Below are 11,846 nucleotides of genomic sequence, written 5' to 3' on the forward strand. Positions count from 1 at the left end.
TTATGACAACCATATTGTCTGAGTCATTTTCAAAATCAGCAAAATCTATTTGCAGGTAATCCCTTCAAAAAGCCAGCGAACCAGACAACAGATTAGCTACAAGTTGTCACAACCAACTTAATTAACTTTAACAAGGGTCCCAACAGGGAGAAATTAACCTGCTTCTACAAGAGGGAAAACTCTACTTGACCTTGTCCTCACCAAATCCACCTATCGGAGAAGTGTTCATATATGAGAAAATTGTTAAAAGTAGCTGCCGCTTAGTCCTGGTGGAAACAAATTCCCACCGTTACCATTGAGGATGTCCTCCGTCGTGTTGTGTGGCAATTCCAATGTGGTGAATGATGCGGACTCCAAAATGAGCTCACAATTTAAATCTGGACATCTGTGTGGCAAAGAGACCATCATTAGCTGCAGAGTTGTATTCGACCACAATCTATAACTTCACAGCTCATCATATCCCCTGCTCTAGAGTTACTATCAACCAGTGGATCAACCCAAATTCAATGAAGAATGCAGGTTTGCATGCTAGGGACAGCATTGGGCATACCTTACTACAGAGGTGTGTTAACCTGTTGAAGTCATAACACAGGACTACTTGCATTGCCAAATAGCAGACAAAGCATGTATTATACAGGGTTAATAATCCCACAATCAATGGATGAGCTCTGCAGTCCTGCCACATCCAGTTTTATATGGTGGTGGACAATTAACAGGAGGTGAAGGCCCAAATATCTCCATCCTCACTGATGGGTGAAACCCTGAACACGAATCGTCAAGTAGATGCCAGTGTTGTAGCTCTATGAGAACTGCTTAGCTAGGGGTGTGGCAAGTATTACAAGGCAGAAGTATTTGCATCTATTTTCATTCAGCAGCCAAGAGGTTGATCCATCTTGTCGTCCTGAGGTCCCCAGCACTGTAGATGTCTATTTGCAATGAATATGATTGTTTTCAAGTGATATAAAAAAATGTCTGAAGGCACTAGACACTACAAAAACTATGGGCCTTCACAACATTTTGGCAATAGTACTGAAGACTACTGTTCCTGAACTTGCCACACCCCTAGCTAAGCAGTTCTCATAGAGCTACAACACTGGCATCTACTTGACGATGAAGAAAATTGCCTCAGTATTTTCTGTAACATATAACAGGCCAAATCCAATGTGGCAAATTACGCCCTTATCCATCAACTCTGCACGATCACCAGTATGAAGAAAGCGGTCATTGAAAGTCCTATCAAAAAATGTAAAAGATATCCTGCTCACTAACACCCAATGTTGGGGTTTGCCAATCTTACTCTACCTCAGCCTGTTTGATGTAAACATGGGCAAAGAGCTGAACCCTGGAACTGAGGTGAGTGGCAGTGTCCTCAACATCAAGGCAGCATTTGACTGAGTAAGGAACCTCAGGAAAACTGGAATACATGAGAATCTGGAGTGGGTGGGGGTAGAAACTTGCTATTCATTGGAGTCATATCTGGCACAGAGGAAATGGTTGTAGTTGGAGAGCTCCAGGTCATCTCTGCAGGAGTTCCTCAGGGTGATGTATTACACTGGACTATCTTCAGCTGCTTCATCAATAACCTTTACTCTTATAAGGTCAGAAGCCGGGATTTCACTGATGATAGCACAACATTGATCATTTGCAACATCTCATGCTGAAGCAGTTTGTGTCCATACATGGAAGCTCTGGATGACAACCACACATGAGCTGATAGTGACAAGTAAAATTCACACCATGCAAGTGCTAGGCAATGATCATCCCCAACAAGAGAGAATTAATCATCATCCCTTGATATTCAGTGGGATTGCCATTTCAGAATCCCCCACTATCAGCACCCTTCAGGCTACCAATTGACCAGAAACCGAATTGGACCAATCAGATAAATAATGTGGCTGTAAGAATTGATCAGAGGCTGCGAATTCTGCAGCAAGTAATTCACTCCGGTCTCTCCAATGCCTGTCCATGATGTACAAGGTTGAAGTCAGGACTTCAATGGAATGCTGTCCACTGGCCTGGATGAGATAAAACTCCAAACTGCCGTAGTGTTCTAATTAAAGGATCCATAAATCTCTCTTTGTTGACATCACCTAGTATAAAATCCTTTTATGTATGCTACAGTCCTGAACTAACATGTCAATAAATTTTCCTCCATACACAATAGGTCTCAGTGGCTATGTATTGCAAGTGGCCAACAGTCAGTTCCTTTCTAGTATAAAATTGCCAGTGATGTGGATCTGATATTCAGTTTGTGAGCAGATTGATGATATCAAATATGCTAAGGCAATAAGTATATAACATTTTTCATACAAAAATTAGATCAAGCTGGACCAGTGCCAAACCAGTGAGCCCTGTTGCTAAGCTAAAATATAATAATAGCTTCTTCCTTGTTTTTAATGGCTAATGATGTCACAAAGGTTTCATCTATGAATTTGTTATGGTTTTTGCACTTGTGATGAATGGGCAGGATATGAGTGTTTTGACTGTTCCAGGAAATCTCAATTCTGTGAAATTCAAAAGCAAGTTCATAATTATATGCATCTGTGCAATTGCCAAATTTCATCCACATAGGCAACATTTTACACAATACAAAGACCAACAAACTTGAGTTGGGGAAAGAATTCTGCAGGTTTTGTCTTTAACAAAATTGCACTTCTATCCTTAATTCCAGTTGTCCAATGTCAAAGAAGTGAATCAGATTGACCACTATAATATTGCTTTGCCCTCCATTTTATTTCCTATTAGGTTTTCTTAAAGGGGTGTTCCAGCAGCTTTTCCTTTTTTTTAAGGACATTAACGTAGTTTATTTTTCTGGGAATATCTTGCTTAAATAAGAATAAGGTAAGACTACAAGCAACATCTCCTGTTCTCCTGACTGTATACAGCGCTGGCACTGATTTGGCTGAAAGGCAATCCAGTCTTGCAAAGAAAGTCTTCAAATAAGTGTTAGATTTTTATTCTGTGCTAATTGTGATCCGAGCATGGGTGCTTGGCTTTTATCAGCCGAGCAGATGGTGTATTTCTGGGCCATAATATTGGAAGCTTATTGCCATTTAGCACCCAATATCAATGCTTTACCAACCTGGTGTAACTCCGTAAATTTGTAATTATTTCACTTTCGGCCATTTTATCTCAATTCTTCAAGAGTGCCTTGATTTCTCCCAGTTATGTGCACTGAACTATGGAGGGCTTTTAGAATTAGATGAAATTGTTTTCTGGAAGTACAGCATCCTATGTTTTTAGGACTTCCCTTAAGTTTGGGATGTTACTTAGTCAGAAAAAAACATAAGCAACTTGGTCAGGCAGGATCTTTTCCTACTGAATTCATGTTGGCTTGTGGTCATTAGATTTATAGTCTAAGGGTAATCCTATTTCAAATATGACTAATGACACCAGAATACCTTTTTTTTCATGTTTTAACAAAGCGCAGCTAATGTTTGCATTGATTTATATCTCTTTTGGGCTCTTTATAAAGGCAATTAATGTTTGTTGAAATGAATCCATCATCCATTGACTCAGTTGAAATATGGTTTATATTGATATGAGAAAATTCAGCTCAATGGGATTGGGTGGAGTGATCTCAAATCACAACACTGCGATGGCCAGGAATCGAACCCGGGTCAACTGCTTGGAAGGCAGCTATGCTCACCACTATACCACCATCACCCTGCTGATCTCCAGCCCAGTTTCTAGTATGAGAGAATGTTGAGTATGAATTAACTGTTAATATTTGGCAGTAGGTTTGTCAACCCTCAGGAGAAATAAAGACAACTAAAATAAGTTGGTTGGGTAAATTGGAAAGCTTAGGCATAAAGCTAACTGTTTAAACAAAGAGTTTATGCTGACATGTCAAAAGTGAGAAACTGTTCCATTTCTTCCATTGACATCTTCCATCTTGCTGAAGTTGACTGGAACATATTTGGAGAAAAAAATCGTTTCTCCCATTCTTTGCTCTTAAGTCTCAGAACTGTTTAGAAAAAAATTGGATGGAATACAGATTTCTCCATCACCAACAATACCACCACTCATCTCTTATTTAAATATGAATTTGCTTCATCCACCCTGGAAAGCAGGGTGATCTTAATATTGTAACCTCTATAAAGTAATATCACCTTTAACCTGATAAAAAAAATCTGGGAAGCCCCATATCAAAATGGCAAATGGGGTATAGAAAATGGCAGCATTTTTCTTCTTTGATTTGAGTTTAATGTGCCATTTTGCATGATTAAGTGTTGTGTTTAAACTCCAACTACACCATTGGGCTTAAATGATTTTTAAGGTAAAAACAATGACTGCAGATGCTGGAAACCAGATTCTGGATCAGTGGTGCTGGAAGAGCACAGCAATTCAGGCAGCATCCGAGGACAGGCAAAATCGACGTTTCGGGCAAAAGCCCTTCATCAGGAATAAAGGCAGAGAGCCTGAAGCGTGGAGAGATAAGCTAGAGGAGGGTGGGGGTGGGAGAGAGTGGCATAGAGTACAATAGGTCAGTGGGGAAGGAGATGAAGGTGATAGGTCAGGGAGGAGAGGGTGGAGTGGATAGGTGGAAGAGGAGCTGGGCAGGTCGGACAAGTCCGGACAGGTCAGGGGATCGAGTTTCTGGAGGTTAGAAGCTAGGGTGAGGTGGGGGAAGGGGAAATGAGGAAACTGTTGAAATCCACATTGATGCCCTGGGGTTGAAGTGTTCCGAGGCGGAAGTTGAGGCGTTCTTCCTCCAGGCGTCTGGTGGTGAGGGAGCAGCGGTGGAGGAGGCCCAGCACCTCCATATCCTCGGCAGAGTGGGAGGGGGATTTGAAATCTTGAGCCACTGGGCGATTTGGTTGATTGGTGCGGGTGTCTCGGAGATGTTAAATGATTTTTAGTTCAGCTTATTTCATATTTGTACTGTGGTTTCCTCAATAGAAGAGTACTTGGCTGATTTTATAGGTACATGTGAAGGTGTTTTTAAAAATACATTATTTGACAGGTCTACAAGCTATTGAAACTTTTATCAATAGCTGTGTCAGCAGCAGATAAAAACGCTAAGCTAATGATATGTGTTTATTGCATAATCAATTTTGTGAATCATATTAATAGTTCTTTAAAATTCAGCACAGACAGCAGCTTTTAGCTTATTTTTATTCATTGTTTTCAAATGTTTGCTGATATTGAAAATCATATAAAATATGCAAGAATGGCAAATAAAATCTAGGGTTTTTAATCAGTATTTTTCTACACAGCTGTGTAATAAAATTTGAAGAGAGATCGTTTCCAAGGTCCTTAAATAATCCTTACAACTGACAAATCACTTTGTCCTTAGTCCTGTGGTCTTGAAAGAACAGAGTTAAAAATGACTGTTTTTAACTCAAACTAAATTGGAGTCAACTAACTAAGCTAGGACATACTCCTATTGTTACATCTGTATAGTTTACAAGATTATATTTTTGAGTTATATCTTTTGGCTTAAAAGGCTGTTATAGTTTGGAAATGTGTCTTTAAGTTTCTAGTAAATGAAAGGAGTTTTTAGAGACTTGCAGGAGCTTGGCTGAAAGTAAACCTAGATTCTTTAATTGTTAAAGACCAAAAAACGATTCAGAGTATTCTATTAAGAGAGAAGTGGCAGCTATTTCTAAATAGCTGATTTTAAATCTAGAGTTAGGAGATCCTGTATCGCCTTGTAAACAGTTGTAATGGAATCTGTCTCTTAAGGTACTACCTGCCACCTTCTCAAATACAATGTGTTTTTCAGTTACTGTGAAAATAGGGTAGTTGAACCCATTTTAAGGTCAGGTTACATACTTCCCTACAGACTAAGAAATATCATAAACAGGGGTTGTGGATATTGTGATTAGTCATCTGATACAGTAGTTATTTTAAAACACAAAACTATATTGTGTATCGTTCCTCCAGCTAATAACTAGAAGTTGTTGTGGTTCTGTTCGCCGAGCTGGGAATTTGTGTTGCAGACATTTCGTCCCCTGTCTAGGTGACATCCTCACTGCTTGGGAGCCTCCTGTAAAGCGCTTCTGTGATGTTTCCTCCGGCATTTATTGTGATTTGTATCTGCCACTTCCGGTTGTCAGTTCCAGCTGTCCGCTGCAGTGGCTGGTATATTGGGTCCAGGTTGATGTGCTTATTGCTCACCAGGACGAAGGACCCGATACCCAGCATGAGCAAAACCAATGTAGTGTACAAAATCCCATGCAAGGACTGCACAAAATGCTACATAGGACAAACAGGAAGCCAGCTAACAATCCGCATCCATGAACACCAACTAGCCATGAAACGACATGATGGCAAGCAACATGTGTTCAACTGGGACAACACTACTATTATAGGATGAGCCAAACAGAGAACAGCCAGGGAATTCCTAGAGGCATGGCACTCATCCACAGATTCAATCAATAAGCACATCGACCTGGACCCAATATACCGGCCACTGCAGCGGACAGCTGGAACTGACAACCAGAAGTGGCAGATACAAATCACTATAAATACCAGAGGAAACATCACAGAAGCGCTTCACAGGAGGCTCCCAAGCACTGAGGATGTCAGCTAGACAGGGGACGAAACGTCTGCAACACAAATTCCCAGCTCGGCGAACAGGACAACAACGAGCACCCGAGCTGCAAATCTTCTCCGAAACTTTGAATAACTAGAAGTTTGAATTTCTGTTTACACAATTATCACTCTACAAATGATTTGGAGGTGCTGGTGTGGACTGGGGTGTACAAAGTTAAAAATCTCAACAGCAGGTTATGGTCCAACAGGTTTATTTGAAAGCACTAGCTTTCAGAGCTCTGCTCCTTCAGGTGGTTGCTGATCAGGTGGCTTCTTCAACCACCTGATGAAGGAGCAGTGCTCTGAAAGCTGGTGCTTCCAATTAAACCTGTTGGACCATAACCTGGTGTTGTGATTTTTAATTTTGTACATCACTCTACAAAGATCATCGGGAAATGAAACTGTTGTAACATATCCCTGGGTAACAATCATTTAGAGATCCATATATATGTATATAATTATCATTAACATATTGAAACCTCACAAGGCAAAGCAACTCAGAGGGGAAATTGTTCAGGAAGTAATTAAAGACATAGCTAAAACAAAATGGATTTGAGAAGGTTTTGTGGAAAGAAAGAGGAATATTGTCAGATTATGGATCCAAGGCATCTGAGGACTGTGACACAGAAGAATGCAGTTAAGAAAAGAGCCAGATCCTAAAAGTCTGTTTGCACATGTTTGTGTTTAAGAAGGTTTTGGAGCTTAGAGGAAGGATAAAGACATTTATAAATGAGGAAAAGAATACATACAGTTTTTTTTTCAGTTTGACCTAACAAAAAGAGATAATTCTTTTAATAGATACATTGTGAGGTTTGAAGTTCTGCTTGGGTTTAAACAAGACACCAATACTTAGACTCACAGAATCATTCAGAGCAAGTAACTTATGGTGGGACGGCATCTGTGATTGTGCTGCAGAGTTTTTAAGTCTAATTAACACCTAGATGTTTTTGGCAACTTGATGGTAAACATCATCAGCATACACATGAAGGCTGGTGTCATGTCACTGAAAGACAATTCATTAGCAAGAAGGCAAAAAGTGACAGCTAAGTAATCCTGAGATTATATTTGCTTGGAATCACGAGGATAAGTTATGGTAAAACCAAAGAACACAATATCCAAAGGAAGAAAAAAGTAAGCAAGTCTTATAACAAACTTAAAATTCCAATAAATGGCACTTCAGCTGCATTCTGCAAGATGTATGAGAATTTGTAAAGCATGCAACAACTTCAATCAAAGGTGTCAAGAGATTGAAGCATGTAGCAGATCTGGTAAAGATAAAAATTGGTCATGAAGAATGAGATTGGAGGGAAATTCTATACTAATGTAATTTGAATTAAAGTTAAAGAAGAAAAGTAAGCTGACCATATCAGTTATCTCTTCGTTCCTCATAGAAACCAGGGTAAAACAGTGGATTCAGTTGAGCTTACAGTGCATCTATTTCCAGGGATCCATTCCTGAAGGTTTTGATGAAAGGTTCGGATCCAGTTCTGAAGAAGGGTCACTGGATCCGAAATATTAATTCTGCTTTCTCTCCACAGATGCTGCTGAGTTCTTCCAGCGATTTCTGATTTTGTATCTATGTTGAGGAGGCCTGTTTCACCACAATAGCCTACAAAAGGAAAACTCGAAAATAAGTAAAGAAAGTGACGACAAAAATAATTGGGAAAATGAAATGGGTAGATCTAAAAGTAAAAGAAAGTAGGTTAATCACTTTCTAAAGTTGATAAGTGTTAATGTCAGAGAATATTAATCAGTGCATAATTAGGGCAAACCAGAAGTAAACAAAGCACATTAGCGGGAATCGTGGACAATCTATCAGCAGTAAATTCATCAGGGTTGGGAAGTTCTTGCCCTCTATATAGTATAGCAGTATCTAACATTCACACCACATTAATTGGATTGCTTGCATCACATAAATGGCTTTAATGTTTTAAAATAATTTTTACAAGAATCTAAATGTTAAGAAATTAGTTAACTTTTAAAAATGCTTGACAGTTAGGTTTGTATTATACCTGTATATTTTTAGACAAATAGCTGAGGATAAGCATTAATCTGTTGGTGTAAATGGTTGAAAGATTAATTCTCAAAACGTAAGACTGCCATGAAATATATAATAAGAAATATGTTGGAACTGGTAAAAAGGTTTTTTTAAATTATCAGGTGAAAATGCAGCCTGCATGTACAGTGTTTTCCATGTGTCATCTGAAGACTGACGGATTATAGCCATAAAGTTTACGCCTTACAGAGGAAAATATTTGCAGCTTCAGTTTTGCATGACTTAATCTTTGGATGTTTTTAAACACTAAAATATCGAGGTAAACCTGAAGTATGTATCTCCTCTGTATAAATGCCTTTTGTCAAATAATTGTTAAATTAATTATATAAATTTTTCAGGAAATAAACCTTGCCCACATCCCATAAATGAGTACATCACTGACAAGGTCAACATTTATTGCTAGTCCATAATTGTCCTTGTTACGATTATAATGAAATGAACTATTAGTATTCGACTTTCATCATTTTGCTTTTATACCCAGGGTTTACATAGACTGAAAATGGTTTTACAAGGGACACTGCTGACCTGGAGGCTGCTGTGATCATCTGACAAAATTACACAATCCAAATGGAACATACTAAGCTATAAGCCTCTGAAGTACCACTTTTAATCAGGAGGCACTGAAACTTGGGAAAGTGTCAAGAAATTTACATCCCTTGTTTTACTCTGACTTGCATTATGCCTTCACATACTGGAGATATGCAAAGAGGAAGTAATGGTCTGGTGGTACTATCATTGGACTGTTAATCCAAAGACCCAGGTAATGTTCTGGGGTCCTGGGTTTGAATTCTGCCATGGCAGACAATGGAATTTGAATTCACGTTTTAAAAGAAGCTGGAATTAAGAGTCTAATGATGACCATTGTTGATTGTTAGGAGGTACCCATCTTGTTCACCAATGTCACTTAGGGAAGGAAACTGCCATCCTTACCTGGTCTGGCCTACATGTGATTCCAGACCTACGGCAATGTGGTTGACTCTTAATTGCTCTCTGGGCAATTGGGAATGGGCAATAAATGCTGGCCTAGCCGGTGGTGTCCTCCTCTCATGAATGAATTTTTAAAAAGATGAAAGGTTTTGCACATGGACTGCAGTAGTTGAAGACTACTGACTCCTCAAAGCAAATAGGGACAGGCAATAAATGCTGGCATAGTAAGTGACGCCCACATTCCAGGAATTAATTTTTAAAAAAACTACAGTGTGTTCAATTTGGAAGAAGACAATAAAATTATACTTGGAATATACAAAGAAGCCATGTTTTAGGAGCATGCTTTGAGCAGCAAAGAGAAGGGCAGAATCTTGTAATGATAACAGTAAGAATTTCTTATCTCTCTCTTTCTCACTTTGGCTAGTTTCTGAGTTGAAAGAGATTCAGTGAAAACCCAATGATAATGGAACAATAACAGCAATTTGCTAGGAATACCAAGGTGTCTGCAGCTTCAGCATCATGAAAGAAAAAAGACAGCAAAACAGTTCAACTCTTTTTATTCTCACAGCCTAAGGGCTTCTTAAGATCTGTTGCTGTATCCATATTTACTTTCTAGTCTGTATTAGACATCTACAACCTCATCACTATCACCCCCAATCCATCCCTCTCCTCTTTATAACACATACACATGTATTTTTGTGTGTGCCTCATGTTGTGATTTTGTGACGTATTTGAGTTCATAATAAAACTCCATGCAAGAAAATCTTGGAATTGGCTCATAATTTTTGATCTGGTTACTTAAGCTATGTGCTCAAAAAATTTCAAAAATGCTGCAATCAACAGAGAGGACATTTGAAAAAGGAGTCATGACCCATCATCACTTGGTCAAAAAATACTCTTGCTAAGGTGATGTTAAGTCACCAACGTGAAGCACTGTAGTTCATGTTGCTAAGATACTCCCACATTATTTTTTAGGAGGAGATTGGGCTAAAATTCAAGATGAGAATGGTGATCTATTTCCAGGTCAGGGTGGAGTGTGTGTCTTGGATGTACGTTCATATGCCTGCTGCTGCCCTCTTTCTAGGGAGCAAAGGTAATGAATTTCCGAGTGCCACTTGTCAGCCAAACCTGGATCTTGTCTAGATTTTACTACATATGAACATGGACTTCTTCAGTATCTGCGATGCTGAATGCTTTGCAATCATCAACAATAGCCCCAATTCTGGCCTTTATGATGGAGGGAAGGTCATTGATGAAGAAACTGAAGAAGGTCAATCCTTGATACTTTCCTGAGGAACCTCTGGTGTGCCGTCTCTTGACTGAGATGATTGACTTCCAACAACTATGATGATGGGATTTTGACTTGACAAGCACTTTCCACTGATCACTCCAATGATCAGTGCTGTGATGGACAGATCTATCTGGAACCGATAAATTGGTAAGGACGAGGTCAAATAGGTTTTTCACTCATTGATTCTGTCTTAACTTGCTGCACATCCAGTCTGACATATATGTCCTTTGGGATTCAACCAGTAGTAGTGCTGCTACATCATTTTTGAGTTAGTCATAAAAGCCTCCCACCCAGTTTACATTCTGCATTCTTACTTCTTTAATTGGTTCTTCCAAGTGATGTTTAGCAAGGAGGAAAATCTACACTTTATTGTGAACAGATCAGATATATATAATATAAGAGTTGCAAACATCTCAAATATAAACCCCTTCATTTATACTAAGAATTGATTTTATTTTAGCATTGTCTGTCATAATTCTGTCATATCTGTACTTTGTAATTCAAGAACACCTAATACTGCAGGTCTCTATTGTGAAAGATTTGTCCCTTTTGATATGTTAGCAATTGGTTTGCATTCTCAGAGAAGAGATCAGCCATTTTCCATTTTAAAAACTGTTCACTTAAGTTTTCCATTTGGCAATTATTTACACTTCACCTAAATTGGCTCTGTAAGTTACATGTGTTAAGCATGATATTTTTGGGAGTCAACACATTAACTTGTGCTTTTCTTGTTCCATGTTGTCTGAAGCCCTGGGACTTGCATGACGACAGGTTTCAGGAAATTCTGTGGTACAAATGTTCCTGTCCCTGCAGTTTATAACATTTTTATGAAGGATAAAAATGATTTCTTAAAGTCAGAAATTGCTCGAAAAACTCAGCAGGTCTGATAGCATCTGTGGAGAGAAAGTGGAGTGAATATTTCGGATCCAGTGATTCAGTTCTGCTTGGAGAATGTATTCCAAAGGAAAATGCCATTCTGTTAACCTCTTCCTGGCTGTAGCACTTTTAGTTTTTATACACCTTTGCCTGTGG

The 11,846-nt window shown here is 38.9% G+C and overlaps 1 protein-coding gene and 1 non-coding gene across 5 annotated transcripts in view; one reads left to right on the plus strand and one right to left on the minus strand.

Moving 5' to 3' along the window:
- lrmda (leucine rich melanocyte differentiation associated) overlaps positions 1-11,846 on the plus strand; it is an 885,542-nt gene that overhangs the window by 498,038 nt on the left and 375,658 nt on the right. The gene's annotated exons all lie outside the window — the stretch shown is intronic.
- Positions 3,595-3,666, minus strand: trnag-ucc. Its single transcript has one exon. It is a non-coding gene; the product is annotated as a tRNA-Gly (tRNA).

Source organism: Chiloscyllium plagiosum, chromosome 38, assembly GCF_004010195.1.
Source record: "Chiloscyllium plagiosum isolate BGI_BamShark_2017 chromosome 38, ASM401019v2, whole genome shotgun sequence".
Lineage (NCBI taxonomy): Eukaryota > Metazoa > Chordata > Chondrichthyes > Orectolobiformes > Hemiscylliidae > Chiloscyllium > Chiloscyllium plagiosum.